This window comes from Podarcis gaigeae (assembly GCF_964106915.1).
Source record: "Podarcis gaigeae genome assembly, chromosome: 3".
In the NCBI taxonomy this organism is placed as follows: domain Eukaryota; kingdom Metazoa; phylum Chordata; class Lepidosauria; order Squamata; family Lacertidae; genus Podarcis; species Podarcis gaigeae.
Window position 1 is genome coordinate 52,809,120 of NC_139680.1, and position 15,182 is coordinate 52,824,301.

Below are 15,182 nucleotides of genomic sequence, written 5' to 3' on the forward strand. Positions count from 1 at the left end.
GCAGCCAGCTAGAGAATCCATTGTCCCCTTTCCAAAAGCAGACCTCACCAAACCTATGGGGACTGCTATCTCCGCATTTTGTTTGCTGCTCCAGCATGCTTCACATCTAGAAATGTTGCAAGACTAGTCTATGGGAACAGAACCAGAGTGTGGTGTTGTGGTTGTAGTGTTAGACTAGACCCATTTAGTTATTTAGTTATTTATTTACACAGTCCAGCATACCCACTGTCACACCTGCAGATGTAAAGGAGAAATAGAGCTGTGCGTTATCAGCATATTGCTTTCAGTGTACTCCAAAACTCCAGACAACCCCACTCAAGCGGTTTCATGTAGAGATGTTAAACAGTGTAGGGGATAAAATGGATTCCTGAGGAAACCCACACTGAAGACTCCATGGGGTCAAAGGACACTCTCCAAGCACCATCCTCTGGAGATGACCATCCAAGTAGGACAGGAACCACTGCAAAATGGTGCCACCCACAACTAATTCGAACAGCAGCTCCAGAAGGATACCATGGCCAAGGAGAATTAACAGGGACACATTTCCCTTGTCTCTCTCTCAACAGTGGTCATCATACAGTTTCTGTGCCAAAACCATGCCTAAACCCCAGTTGAAAGGGGTTCTGCATCTGGTCGACGACCACTTGCTCAAGAACCTTATCCAAGAAGAGGAGATTGGAAACTGACCAGTAGTTACTTGCTTATTCCAAATCCAGGGAGAGTTTTTTGAGGAGTGGTTTTATCTCTGCCTCCTTCAAGCAGGCAGAAGCCACCCCATCTCAGAAGGAGGCACAAAACACCACTGAGTAACTTCGCCATGGGATGAAGGATACTGTGTCAATGCAATCAGATAGTTTTGTTTTCATGTGCAATGAAACTATTTTTCCATCTTCCCAAAGAAATGATACTATTTTGTGGAGTGGGCCATAGAGAGAATACTAAGTATCCCACTTATCACAAGAATACCTGTGAGAGGTGGACAAGAAGACATAATCATATTCCCTCGTTTTAGAAAAAAATAATAATGCCTGGGAAATTTATAAGTAACATTCACATGGATGGCTTGGAGTTATTTCTGGTCCTCTCAGTCCCAACTATGGCAGTATGAAATCAATCTCTTTTCACATTTGATTGTCTATTAAGTCTGTTACTTACACTTACAGGATGTCTCTTACTCTTGAAAATGTGCTGGGAGATCACATAAAAGCAGGTGTGGGTGGAAGACTCTTCTTACTTTTTATGCTGATGTTTTGTCACTTTGGAAAGGATCCTACATATTCACTAGCATTTATATAACATAAAAGCTGTCCAGAACATCCCTTCCTTTTACATCTGAAGGTGAATTAAAATTTGCTTTACTGTTGCATATTCCTGGGACTTGATATACTGTGTTAGAAGGCTTCGTAATGGGTTTGGGTTTCTTTCCTGACCAGAGCAGCTCTTTTTTAGTCTGCTATTTAAAAAGCAAGAGGGGCTGCTTGCAATTAAGGAAAGTTGTTTACTTAGAAAGCATAGATGAAACAATGATTTTTTAAAAAGTCTCTTACCATCTTCAGAGAAAGGAATGATTAGGTTTTTTCCAGAAGAATGTATGGATACCCATAAGGGTCACTTTCTTCTAATGGGCATACTAATGAATTTAACTTCCTTATCCTGAATCAGACCTTTAGGCCAGTATTGTTTTTTTCTGATAGACAGCAGTTTTCCAGGGTCTCAGGTGGAAGACTCTCATTTCACCCACGGCCTGATGCTTTTAAAGGGATGTACCAGGGATTTAACCCAAGCATACGCTCTACCAGGGTAATGGTTCATCACTTCTAAACCCTCTTAGAGTTATAAGAATACATAGGGGTAGGGTAGGCATGTATGCATAAATATGTGTAATTATTCTCTTAAGCACCAATTTCAAAATGGTGCACCAACTCTCAACTCCCAACTCTCGCTCTTAAAGCTTTCTTCTGAATTCACTGTGGTGCTGGTAGCAGTTGGCTTAGTAGAGTCTTCTTCAACTTTGGATCCCCCAATATTGTTGGACCGTAGCTGCCATAACCCATTGGCTAAGGTGGCTACAGGCAGGGACAGCCAGCATGGTGGGGCACTGCCACCTGAACATGGCATGTCTGCTGCTTGTCAGGATGGTGGGGGGGGCAGGGCAGAACTATATTCATGCACCAGCAGAAGTACCAAGTTGGTTCTGCCCATGCACCGACACATGCTTAACTTTGACATTGTTATGTCTTTTCTAGGAGGTGAGCAGTGCTGTATTGCCCCACCATGTCAGTCATTCCTGGCTGCGGGGATATTGGGAGTTGAAGTCCAACAATATCTAAAACCTAAGATTGAAAAACCAAAGCTTAGTGCACATAAAGTCAAAATAATATAGGAAGAAATTATTTCAAGTTAAGCAACAGGGACCAAAAAGTTCCCTAGTTCCCAAGTTCCCCAAAACCCTAAATAAAAGATAACGTTAAAATGAATAAAATGTTTGAGTACTGTGCTCTCAGTATTGCTCTTAGTAAATTATCAGGGTTCAGCCTTGCCCATACCTCAGACTATATCAGGGGATGTAGGAACCCAAGCAGAACAGCACAACTTCCAGTGACTCCGAAGAACTGTTGGATTCAGACATTCCTGCCTTAGTATGGAGGTTCCCACATCAACTGCCTAGATTCCTGGCTAGCTCTCATAACCTTACTAGTCCAGGTCCACAGGAGCCCAAGGAGATTGCAAGCCAGGAGCTTCAGGGCTGCTGCTCATGTGCCTAGAGAGCTTCATGTGAGGCTACTTGGGATGAGGAGAGGAAAGCATATGGCAACGCCTGCCCAGATTAGGGTCTAGATGAGAGCCAGGTAAGGGTGGAACTTCCAGTTACAGAAGCTACAAATCAGAGCTACTTTATTGCTAAAATAAGAACACTCTTCCAAGCTCTAGCCTTCCTGACCTGGGGAAACAGACATAAACAGACTACAGATGTTATTAATGCAGCAGGCAATGAAATTACATGTAATAATTTTGCATATATGCCAAGAAGAAAGGAATGTAGCTAAGATATATTTGGGAAAACATAGTTTGGTGACAAGATGGACTGTGCCCAGGACATAAATGTGACAAAACTAGAATTCTCTTACTCATAAAAAGAGCTTTATAAATAGAATTATTTCTGTAGAGATTATCTTTCTTTAGGTGTTCTGCAAAATTGATTTTTCTTCTTATCAGCTGTTTTGGAAATCATCATATTACCTTGTCCTATAAAGTGAGTTTCCTGGATGAAACAGACTCTCAGAGTAAAATTAACTTCCAGAGGGCACATGAAATCAAAGTAGATGCAGCCCCAGTCAATAAATGGCTGCCTCACTGGGCATGGTTGCGCATAGCACACTCCTTAGAGAATTCAACAAATATATGAGGTATTCAAAGTAGAGATGTTCAACAGATTTGAATGAATCCTGAAGCCCAAGCCAAAGCAGGGTGCTTTGGAGGGGTTCTGGGTGTCTGGGGTTGAAGCAGAATCTGTAGAGGCACCAGGAACCAAAAAGTGGAAGACCCAGAAGTACTTCATGACACCCTGGCAATGCAGATATCAAAAACAATGCAAAAACAAATGTCTGCTAAAAGTGTCTCTAAGCTCAGTTTATAAGGAAAGCGTATTGGTGGATATGAGGGGGAAGTAGGATAAATACTAAGGGAGGGCAGGACGAGTGTTTCACTGTGACTGACAGGCCACATGTACAATCAGAGGGAATTCCTGTGCTTTGTGAGGTGGATATTGAAATTTCAGTACCAGCTGCAGCTCTTGTAGTACTGTTGATTTGTTGCCTAGCACACAGAAATTTTAATAGTGGGAGAGAAATTAATTCCCTTTACTTCTCCCATTTCTGCCACTTTCAGACTAGCAGCTCTTAAGATGGTAGAAGAAGATAAGTGATTCCTTATTGTGGTATTGGGCAGGACAACTGCAGTTTTCCTTCTGAAATTTGACAGCATACAACCCCCCAGAATAGACAATGGTAAATTTCAACATATTCTGCCAAAAATTTAAAGTTTCCTTAAACCTGCACACAGCAACTTTAAAGGTGTCCATGAACCCCAATTGGAATATTTTCTACTCTGGAGGGGCTACTATGCCTGCAAATTTCATTTCTTTCTGTCAATGGGGAGTTTTAGCCCTTTAATTGTTTTTTTTTATTATTTATCTTATTTTTGGTTTCCCAATAGTGAATGTGAAGGAAAAAATCCTCATCTTGGGCACATTCCCAAGTGCTTCAGACCGAGGTGGGCTGTTTTTCAAAGCACCAAATAGGAGCTCAAACTGAATCTTCTGGTTGGTGCACACACTAATACAAAAGAGTGTTCCTGCTTTTATGAATCCTACTTCAGTCTTGTCAGCAGCACAGTCAGGCATAAAGGACATTATTATGACCCTGCATACCACAACACTATGTTTGACACATTACACAAATGGAAGAAGTTCTTCTTTCACACCAGACAAGTTCCAGACTTTTTCACATTGACAAAGTTATGAGAGACATGTTTAAAAAGCAGTTCCAAAACATATGTTCTATAAAATCAATATATACTTCACCACTGACAGCAGAGTTACCCAGCCTTAAAGCTGAAGTGTCTCATTTGAAAACACTGCTTTTCCTTTCCACCATTAAAGAAGTCCAAAGTCTATCCAACAAAATGCTGAATAATTTACAAAATAATTGCATCTCCCTTTGAGGAATCAGAAGCCCACATATGCAAATCTTTCAAACCAAGTATTGATTACTCAGATCAGAAAGCATTGTGAAGTTTGCCAGAAGGCAGAGTGTTTCAGTTTAGAAAAAATCCATAACTCCTTTCTATTCACAGTGTCATGTTTACTTCTATTAGATGCTTGCATTAGTTTTTCTATCTCCAGCATGTTATAAGCACATTGACAGGAGCAACGCCACACCAATTTCCTAAGAATGGAAGAGGATGTCTTTGACTTGACAGAAACCTTTCAAATGATCAACCACAAGAAAGAAGGCAAATATACTTTGTCACATCCTGGTGAGTTGAAATCACTTTCCTGTTTAAAGGAAAAACAGGTGAGGAGGATTCCAGCCCCTCCAAACTTTATCTTTTCTTTACAAATTCACTAATAGATGCCCCCATGAGTTATGAGCGCATGGCACATGGACAGCATTGCACTGGGCATAACAGATGTGTTTTTGCTGACTGATTTAACATTTTGTTTAATGCATCAGTTCCTCATGACTTCTTAATCTAAATTCCAACAACCCTCTTTGTCTAGCAGAGTGGGCAATTTTTCTACTTCAGCTTCCCCATCTGTACAGTCCATGTCAGAGTTTGCGGAACCGAGTGGGGAGAAGGAGACAAGAAAACGCCAGTTGCTACTGCTGCAACAGCAAATCCTGGTTGATGTTAAATGGAATGTATATTCATCACCTCTGGGTCTGCAAAAGGAATGTACTCTTCTGAAATCCATAAGGCTTAAGCATTGGGGACATTTCAGCCTAATTTACTATTAAATTAAGGTCATTTCCAACTGGTGTCCCTAGCAACCAGAGCATCTATGGCAGCACACCGCATAATGAAATGGCTCTATGTTGGCTGTTTGAACCCCATGACTGTTGTGTTCTGCCCATCTCCTTGTGCTGATCCCAATAATTTCTAAAGTAGTATTGATCAATGCAGTCCTCATAAAGTTTGTGAGTGATTCAGAGCACTACTTTCTACAGAAGCCTTATTTCTATTTTTTTTAAAACCCATACAGGCCACAAACTCCACCTACATATTTGAATTCCTGTATCTTTAAGCATTTCTGGATTAGGAAAAGGGATATAACACTATCACCAGCAAAACACACACAATTTAAATACTCTCCCTGTGCTGAAATATTAAGTCCTACATTTGGTGGGGAAGCCTCTAAACTTCCTTTTCTTACCTTTCTCTGTTTTTCTTCTTATCTTCACATGAACATATTAAGCCAGTGAAGTATGCAAACTTTATTTTCTTATATCTTCCTCTTTTTTTCCTTTTGATAAAGGAGGAGGTAATCCTGGCCCATTGTCTGAGAAGATCAATGCAAAATTAATCCAAGAGGTCTGGAGTACTCTAATTCCAGGATCCAGCTGCTCTCTCTAGTTTTGTATAAATATACACCAAAATACTTTGTTAAAAATTCACCCAGAGAGAGATAATGAACATTCCTGTAAGCAGTGTGAGAACAGACATAAATCCATGTCTTCTGTCTAAAATAATCCATCTGTATTGATCCTTTAACTTAATTTTCTCTCACCAAGATTCCATTTTGAAACCCAGTAAAGCACAACTTTGTTTGATGTTATTAGATCATGCTCCTTTCTTCACAATGGCAAGGGATTTAATTTACTTCATACATAGATATGGAAGAGATATAAAGTATGTAATATTTTTATACTTCTTAGTCCCAATTACTGTCTAGGTGTAAAACAATTTATAAAATGTACAATGTGAATATGGCTAGAATTTGTTACTTACATATGAGTAAGTTCCACTGAATTCAGCAGAGTTTTCTTCTGAGGAGAAATATATAGGATTCTATAGTTAGATACATTTTACTCTGTATTATACATGAGTCCACAAGAAATGATGAGAATCCCTCCTTCTTTCTAGTCTAACAGACTATTCAGTCATTTTGCCTATTCAGTCATCAAAGGCCACAATTTCACTAATATCCTTCCATCCCTAAATCTGGGGTGATGGCAAAATGGTTGAAGGTCCTAAGGAGACACTTGATAAACAAACCACAAAAGGCCGAAGACAGACAGAAGAATTTATTATTAGTAGTAGTAGTATTAGGGACACAGGTGGCGCTGTGGGTTAAAGCCTCAGCGCCTAGGACTTGCTGATCGAAAGGTTGGCGGTTCGAATCCCTGCGGCGGGGTGCGCTCCTGCTGCTCGGTCCCAGCGCCTGCCAACCTAGCAGTTCGAAAGCACCTCCGGGTGCAAGTAGATAAATAGGGACCGCTTACCAGCAGGAAGGTAAACGGCGTTTCCGTGTGCGGCTCTGGCTCGCCAGAGCAGCGATGTCACGCTGGCCACGTGACCCGGAAGTGTCTCTGGACAGCGCTGGCCCCTGGCCTCTTAAGTGAGATGGGCGCACAACCCCAGAGTCTGTCAAGACTGGCCCTTACGGGCAGGGGTACCTTTACCTTTACCTAGTAGTAGTATTACCACACCCATCTGGCTGGGTTTCTCCAGCCACTCTGAGCGGCTTCCAACAAAATATTAAAAATACAATAAAACATCAAACATTATAAACTTCCCTAAACAGGGAGAATGGAAGATGAACTCATTCACCTGACCTGTAAACCATAGTCATAGTAATGGTTGACAAAGAAGCAAAAGGAAAAACCTCCTATTCTCAAGCAGTTATTTAAAGTTGTTGGTAGTTTTCCAACACATTAGAGTCTTCTTTCAGATCTGCATTTTCAAAACAGATGAATTAAAATTTTGGCTTCTCTCTACAAGTAACAATGCTTACTGGAATCAAACTAGAGCCAGTGTGGTATAGTGGTTAAGAGCGGTAGTCTCGTAACCGGGTTCGCGTCTCCGCTCCTCCACATGCAGCTGCTGGGTGACCTTGGGCCAGTCACACTTCTCTGAGGTCTCTCAGCCCCACTCACCTCACAGAGTGTTTGTTGGGGGGGAGGAAGGGAAAGGAGAATGTTAGCCGCTTTGAGACTCCTTCAAAGGGAGTGAAAGGCGGGATATCAAATCCAAACTCCTCCTCCTCCTCTTCTTCTTCTTCTTCTTCTTCTTCTTCTTCTTCTTCTTCTTATGGGTGCATGAGGATTTTGATTCCTATAAATTCTGATATGAACCACCCTGAGCTATACCTTCCAGACTACTATAGAGATCAATAAATAACCATCCTTAGGATTGATTATCACACTTTCACATTTTACAATATTTTACAACTTTGAAAGAGAATGTGATTTCTCTTTCCCTTCTCCAAATTGTCAAAGTCTGCCCTTGTGATGAACTATTTGAGCCAAAATTTATGGAATTAAACAAACTTCATCCCCTCAAAGGAGGTGGTTCATCCTCCAAATCCTTCCATGTTGAAAATATATATAGTTGAAATATGTACTGTCTGTGGGGAAAAAAATACTTTATTTTGGTTCTTTAAAGATTCCCTGCCTGAAATGACCTGGATGGATATGCCTAAAATCGGCTTAATCTGTTCTAGCGGTGCTGCTTTGCCTGCAAATTTCACCCAATCATGTGAAAATGGGGGGAATCTGTCCTCATTTTTATATTCTCCATATAGAATGGGAGCAAAACAGAGCATCAGGTTTTTCCGAGCAGATTCAGACCCAAATAGTGTATCTAATTGGAAACAAACAGAACAGATGTGAAATATGCCTCTTCCAAATGCTACAGATACAAGTCGAATCTTGTGCTCCCTGCGCACATCTGATAACTATATTATTATTTTGATATTACATTTGAACTTCAAATTTTTACTCTTCTAACTTAGAGAAAAAGTTCTTGCAGTCAAAAGCTTTGAACAGTTGGTACGCCCTCCCTGGGGAGATTCAACCAGCTCTTTCATGTCCCATTTTAGACAAATTGAAACAAAACAAAACAGTTTTCATCTGTTATATTCTGCTGTATTTAATGTTTGATTCTTTGATGCTGTTGTTCTGTATGATCAGTGCTTTATTTCAGGGGGGGACACAGGGGTACACATACCCCTAAACATTTTGTGAATCTAAGTTTGGCCTCATTGAAGGGCAGTTGTCAATATGAGTAGGAAAATGAGAGTACACCTAAACATTTTTTAAGAAAAAAAATCACTGTATAAGATCATTATTTTATTGTTTCTGGGCTTGTTTCTGCTTATGATTATATATTATATACCACTCTGAGTACATTATAGTTTGAAAATAGGTTTTCTCCACTATCACCTACCTCTGTTTTCTTACAGCTACATATCTATACCCTGGATTATCCAGCTATTTGATATTTTTATTAATCTATTTTATTTGGTATATTCTCTCCACACTTATATTAATTGTCCTTTTTGTATCTTTAATGAAACCGAAATGTATAAATAAACATATGAATTCCATGTGCTAGATTGTCAAGTGGAGTAAAAAGCAGTTTGGGTAAAGACCATACAATGGCTTTGGCACACGTTTTCTTGGAATCCTATCTCTTGTTTGTGTAAGACATTTTCCTAACAGAATGAAGAATTGTCATTCAACAAGACTGTTCTTAGCAGACTGTTCTTAGCAAATGTATAATTTTCTTCACATTTTTATTATAGCAGTAGAGATTATCTAGAGTTCACAAGTGAAGCACAAAAACCCAAAGGTGATCATATTTTATAATAGCTTTAATGCATTTCCTTCCACAATCTTTTATTTTGATTGCTTGGAGTACCACTATCTTAGCTAATTCTCTTTGATTTAGATTATAAAAGGGCAAAATCCAGCCAATTTACACAATGTTAAATTTGTAAATGGATACATTTTATGCCTCGTTAACAGCTTCAAAACACTCTCTTCCCTCTAAGCCATAAATATTCTATAATAGCAAAAAAGAATATAAAGTAAACTCAAATGCACCATTCAAACCTTTTCTTTATAGTTAACACTTTCTTTTAATGGTACATTGAGCTAATGCTGAATTACACTGGAATTCCTGTGGAAGTACATATGACATCCGCATTAATATCAAATTAATTCATTATGATCAATGCTGCTGCTGTGAACACCAAATGAATTAATTAAATTGGACAATTAAAATAAAGTGCTCTCTTTTTATGCAGCTATTTCTCTTACTTTGAGCTTTAATTACTCCTCTTCCTGGATTCAAGTATGTTTCTGTCCTCTTCAGTGCCTAAAGCGGACATACGAGCAAGTTGGTCTACTGGTGGCTCTTGTTGCTTTATATTTGGAAAATATAAAGGTGGGAAAGTGGATTGGGGGACAGTTTGGACTCTGGAAGATGACATAAATCATAACATTGGTGGAGAAGCACATTAGAACCAGGCCAAGGGTGAGATGATCACAAAGAGAACACAGATTCAAAAAGCACCATGACAAAGGAGAAGTTCCAGTGAATAAGAGAGACAGAGAGACTTAAAATATAATACACAACTGCCCAGAAAATATAGTTTGTCTCCTGTGCACTATAAGTACTCCATATCACATTTAATATAAATATCTGCAGCCTAAACCCAAATTAAAAAACCAAATAATAACCTCAGATGGATGGTTATGCAGAAAAAGAGGCAGAGGAAGAGCTGGAAATCTCACTCCCAATTGGTTTTCCACCCATGTCAGAAAAGATACAAATAGTTATGTCCCTTCCCCAGACGAGTATTTCAACAGAAAAATTGTTGGAATGGGAAAGGGTTAAGTAGTCCTTATCCTTCTTTTTCTCTCTTTGAACTCACAGCCTGGGCTTATTTTGGGAAGCAAATTATTCATAATTCAGTGCTAATACACAGATTTGGCCTTCAATTTCTTGAAATTGTTCTTGCCTTGCCAAACAGACAAAATAATCTGTCTCGATCTCAGGGCAATTTAGAATTTTCTTGGAAGTGGGCTTTTGAGTTTACCTTATTGTGTGGGTTCTTCTTCTTCTTCTTCTTCTTCTTCTTCTTCTTCTTCTTCTTCTTCTTCTTCTTCTTCTTGGCTTCCAACCCTTCCTTATCTGAAAAGGTCCCATTGGATTGTCTATCTCTGGGCTTTAATTGAATCTTGGGCATGAGGGAAGACTGCAGAGTGCAGATAATTGGTGAGGTGGTTTCCTGAATGAAAGAAAGGATATTCGTGGACACTCCTTGGTCATCTCTAAAGTTAGGTAATCATGACCAAAACACTGCACCCCACCCACGAGAATTTCACCTATTTCCCCCCTCTCCTTTGTTATCCTCTAAATGCAATTTCTTCTTCTCATTAACTGGTGGAGACTGGTCGCATGTGAGGAATGCTACAGCATGTGGAGACAAGTGATGTTGAGGTAGCAAAGCTGTAACTCATGACAAGTGTAAGTGAAAACCATAAATTTATTGCTGCAAGTTGTAACTTACAACATTAAAACTTGCCCAGCTTCCTCACAGAGAGATGTGTGAGCCTCAGTTTTGGTGACAGCTCATTATGCTCCTTTGTGACATTACAATGTGGCATTAAGCAAAAGCTTGTGTCCACTAGTGCTACTGCTTATCCTCGCAAGTCGTATCTCTGTAGCTGCCTTGACAGGCATTCAAAGGTATGACATGTCCCCTAACAGAATGACAAGAAGAACAAGTAACCAGTACATTGTACAAGCACCTTTGTCTCCTGGCTGAAATGCCTCTCAAACGCCCAAGGGATTGGGACCCTACACACTTTCTTGAGTGAGAAGTGTGTGAATTCCCTTTTCATGCAGCACAACCCCTACCTGCTCCAGAAGTGAATGAAGCCATTCAGAAGTTGATTCCTTATCTATCATCTGCAGTGGTGAAGACCTTCAGCAGTGTAACTTACAGAGTGGATTTTGTTTTGTTGGCAATTCAAGTTGCAATGCCTATGAAGGAAGGAAGGATATCTTAACTCAAAGTTTATTTATTAGGCAGATGAGGCACTGTGCCTTGATAAAACACTGCTCATTCTCATTTCAGTGACTCATGTAGCATACTCTCACTGTCTTCAGGGAATGAAGTCATGCCATTGATTATTTCACAGGTAAACAAACCTTCTCTTCTACAAAGGCCCTGCAATGATCATGGCAGAATGCATGTCCTGTGGTTTTGACAACAGTAAAGAAAGCCTACTGAGTAAGTTCTGAACTGCTACCCTTAAAGGTCCAGGTGTAGTCTTCAAAGGAAAAGAAGTTTTTATAGTTGTAAGTAACTCTGAGCAGAGCAGCAGGGCAGAAAAATATCTCAGAATACCTTTTCTATTTTTTGAAGATTCAGTGATTTTTTAAAATCTGTATTTTCAGATAATTATCTCAAGCAATTTCTCCCACAGACCCCACAAAATATTTCCCAAGGGCTCCTTCATTTAACATCCTCCATTCAAAATCAAGTGTTCTCTCTATTATGTTATAAAGTAAACGTTTCAGAGGGATTTTTCTTCTGTACAACATTCCTGCCACTGCTAACATGGCTACAGAGAAGTAGATGGGTGTCACAAACTCTCACTACACAGTGACCACCCTGTTATCAGATATTGCAAGAATCAGCTCAATATAAGGAAAGAGTGGTCCCTTAGGACCAAACTACACATAATACAGGGTAGGTGTTGAAAATGCCTTCTGTCACATTCTTCCCCTTTCCCATAATGGGTAGCATGACTTACTTGTGGCATGACACTGCCATGTCATCCACCATGACTCTGGTTGGTGAAGGAAGAGACATGTGTGGCATGACCCAACCTAACACCATAACTGAGTTGACATATGTGGAAAGAGAGAAAAACATGCTTCAGGGAAGCTATTTTGATACCCACCTCAAACCTACCATAATCTGTTGTTTGCACATGATAGGTCACCACTTTGGTTGCAGTACATATGCATGGAAAGAAAACCTTTACTATAGCGGCACCAGAAACAGATGCTGGTAATGCAAATCTTCCCAAGATTAGAAGTTTAAAGTTACAGCAGCCTCCCTCAACCTGCTACTGACTGTGCTGATGGAAGTTGCAGTCCCAAACATTAGGAGGTCCCCAAGTTGGATAAGGCAGACCACAGTATTGTAAGAGGTTCTTTTTTTAGCTTATTGCAGTCTTAAGGCTACACTTTCACAAACCTCATGTTGCTGACATTGTTATTCTACACACACACAGAGAAGAGCCAGTAAGCAGAACAGTGAGATAGTATCTCAAATAATAGGTGCAGTGAACCACCCAGAATATCAACCCAACTTTGTGTCTTACAGGGAGATATTATATGCTAGCAAAAGGTACGTAAAACATATGCTAGAAAAAGTTGTCTTACACTAGTCAATCTCAGGACAATTGTTGACGTTAGCTGGAAGTTCAACAGACATGGCACAAAGTTTCTTTGGAGTACACCAAATATACTTCACTTCTGCTTGATCTTTTTATAGATGTGACCCATTTCTACACTGTTGTCAGCTAGATTCAGCTGGCAACAAGTACCTCTGGCCACAAATGTGTCAATTTCATTCATTGTCAGTCAGAAAGAATCAAGAACTCTTGGAAATCCAAACTAAACATTTCCCCGCTCGCTGAAAGTTCTAGCTGTGGCTAATGCTAATTTCAAGGCTTGTGTTCCTTAATGTGAAGCTAACATATCAGTCACACCCACCAATTGACGAAAACAGACAAAATAAGGTGTAAATTAATGCATGCCAGCGCTGCATTCTTTTACATTAATTAGATCTTTTATTTAAGGCATATTGCCCCACAGCTGGAATGAAGGCTCAACAACAGGTATTGCTGAAATGTTATGTTTATTAAAATATAACCAGGAAAACTTGCATGAATCTCCAAGCACAAGCATTGGCAGGTAAAACCTAAACAAGAAGTTAGCAAGATTCCAGCCAGCAATTAGAGGCCAGAGCACCGTAGATAATCCCATTACCCCACCTGGCATTATGAGAGGCAAGTAGCTATTTTCCCATAAAGGGAAGCCAGTGGTGTATTATCTGGGAGGTCCCAGCTGCCCAACCCCCACTGCTCAGTGTTTGGCAGGTTGTTTCTACCAGACTGCAGCAGCACCAAACCAAGCAGCACCATACGGCAACTAGCAAAGCTGCTGAGCGGGTGGGAGGGCAGGATGATGATTATCTTTAAGGTTGCAGTCCTATACTGATTTACCTGGGCTAAATTCCCATTGCATTCTATGGGGGATATTTCTGAGTGATGGAAAGTATTTTTTTTTTAAGAACCAAAGATAGTGTGTCAGAGGCTTTTGTAAAAGGACTGTGCTCACCACCCCTACCCCCCAAGTCATTTTTGTTCAAGGAAATGCATGAACAAATATTCCAGGGGGGAAAAGAATGGCATCAAAATGGTGTGCTGGGGGAAAATATATTAGTGATACATGGCGAATTGGGCAGCAAAGCTATACCTGTCACTCAGCCCAGATTAGGAAGGGAGCGGGCAGCTATTGTGAAGCTGTCAGCAGAACAGGCCACTAGCTGGGGAACAGCATGGGGAGAGGATGACAGGCTGACGACACCTGGCAATCAGCTTGTGAAGATAGCAGCAAGAGAGCAAGCCAGGAGTAGGTGGGTTCAGTATCAGGAGCAGAACCTCAAACAGTCAGGAGCACAAGGACACCCAGCAGACTGTACAAAACAACCAGGTGGTATAATCTGAGCTAGTCAAGTCACGAGAAGAGAAGACCTTTTAGGCTTTGCCTTTTTTCAATTCATTGTTCAGGTCTAATCGTTCTGTATGGTACCAGAGTCAGATGACCATCAAAACTTTAAGCACTCCAGTGAAGTGTTCCTGTTATTTTCAATGTGGGTTTTCCTATAGTGAATTTTAAGCAAGAGGAGATTTTTTTTTTTTTTTTACAAGGGGTGGCACTGTGGGACCTTAGAGAGCAGTGGTCAGAAAGCAATTTTCCTCTTGCAAGGATTCTGTGTTTACTAACTAAAACCACCTCTTGAAAGGTGATGGATTGGAGCATCCCTGTTTGCACTGGTGTTACATTAACTAATCTCTGTTGGTGATTACAGAAAGCTTTATTTAGATATGATTCTCCAGAGAACTTAATTCATTTAGCCAACAAGCTAATCATGCTCCACAGAATCACAAGCAGAGCTCTCTCTCTCATCAGGCCCTTAAATATTAAATAATTCAGGTGCATCCAATGAAACGGAATGCTGGCAGATTCACAACAGAAGTTACATATTCACACAACACATAGTTAAATTATAGAAACTACTACCACAAGAGGCTGTAATGTCTACTAGCTTGCATGGCTTAAAAACAGCATTAGACAAATTCATGTAGGATGGCTACTAGTCATAACAGTTATGCTCTGCATCCATGGTTGGAATCAGTATGCCTCTGAGTGCAATTGCTGGAAATAGGTGGGGAAGAGGGTCACTGCACTTAGTTCCTGCTTGTAGGATTCCCATAGGCATCTGGTGGGCACAGAATGCTGCAATAGTCTGCTGGCTTGATTCAGTAGACTCATCTTTCGTTTTAATCCCTAGAACAGGATTATATGGG

General features: G+C 40.2%; 1 protein-coding gene across 1 annotated transcript in view; it reads right to left on the reverse strand.

Annotated features, from left to right (window-relative positions):
• LOC310840973 (uncharacterized protein) overlaps positions 1-12,351 on the reverse strand; it is a 169,544-nt gene extending 157,193 nt beyond the window's left edge. Inside the window, exon 1 of the mRNA XM_083731458.1 lies at positions 12,333-12,351. The gene's annotated coding sequence lies outside the window, so the exon portion shown is untranslated. The remainder of the gene's footprint in view (positions 1-12,332) is intronic.
• Between the last annotated feature and the right edge of the window lie 2,831 nt (positions 12,352-15,182).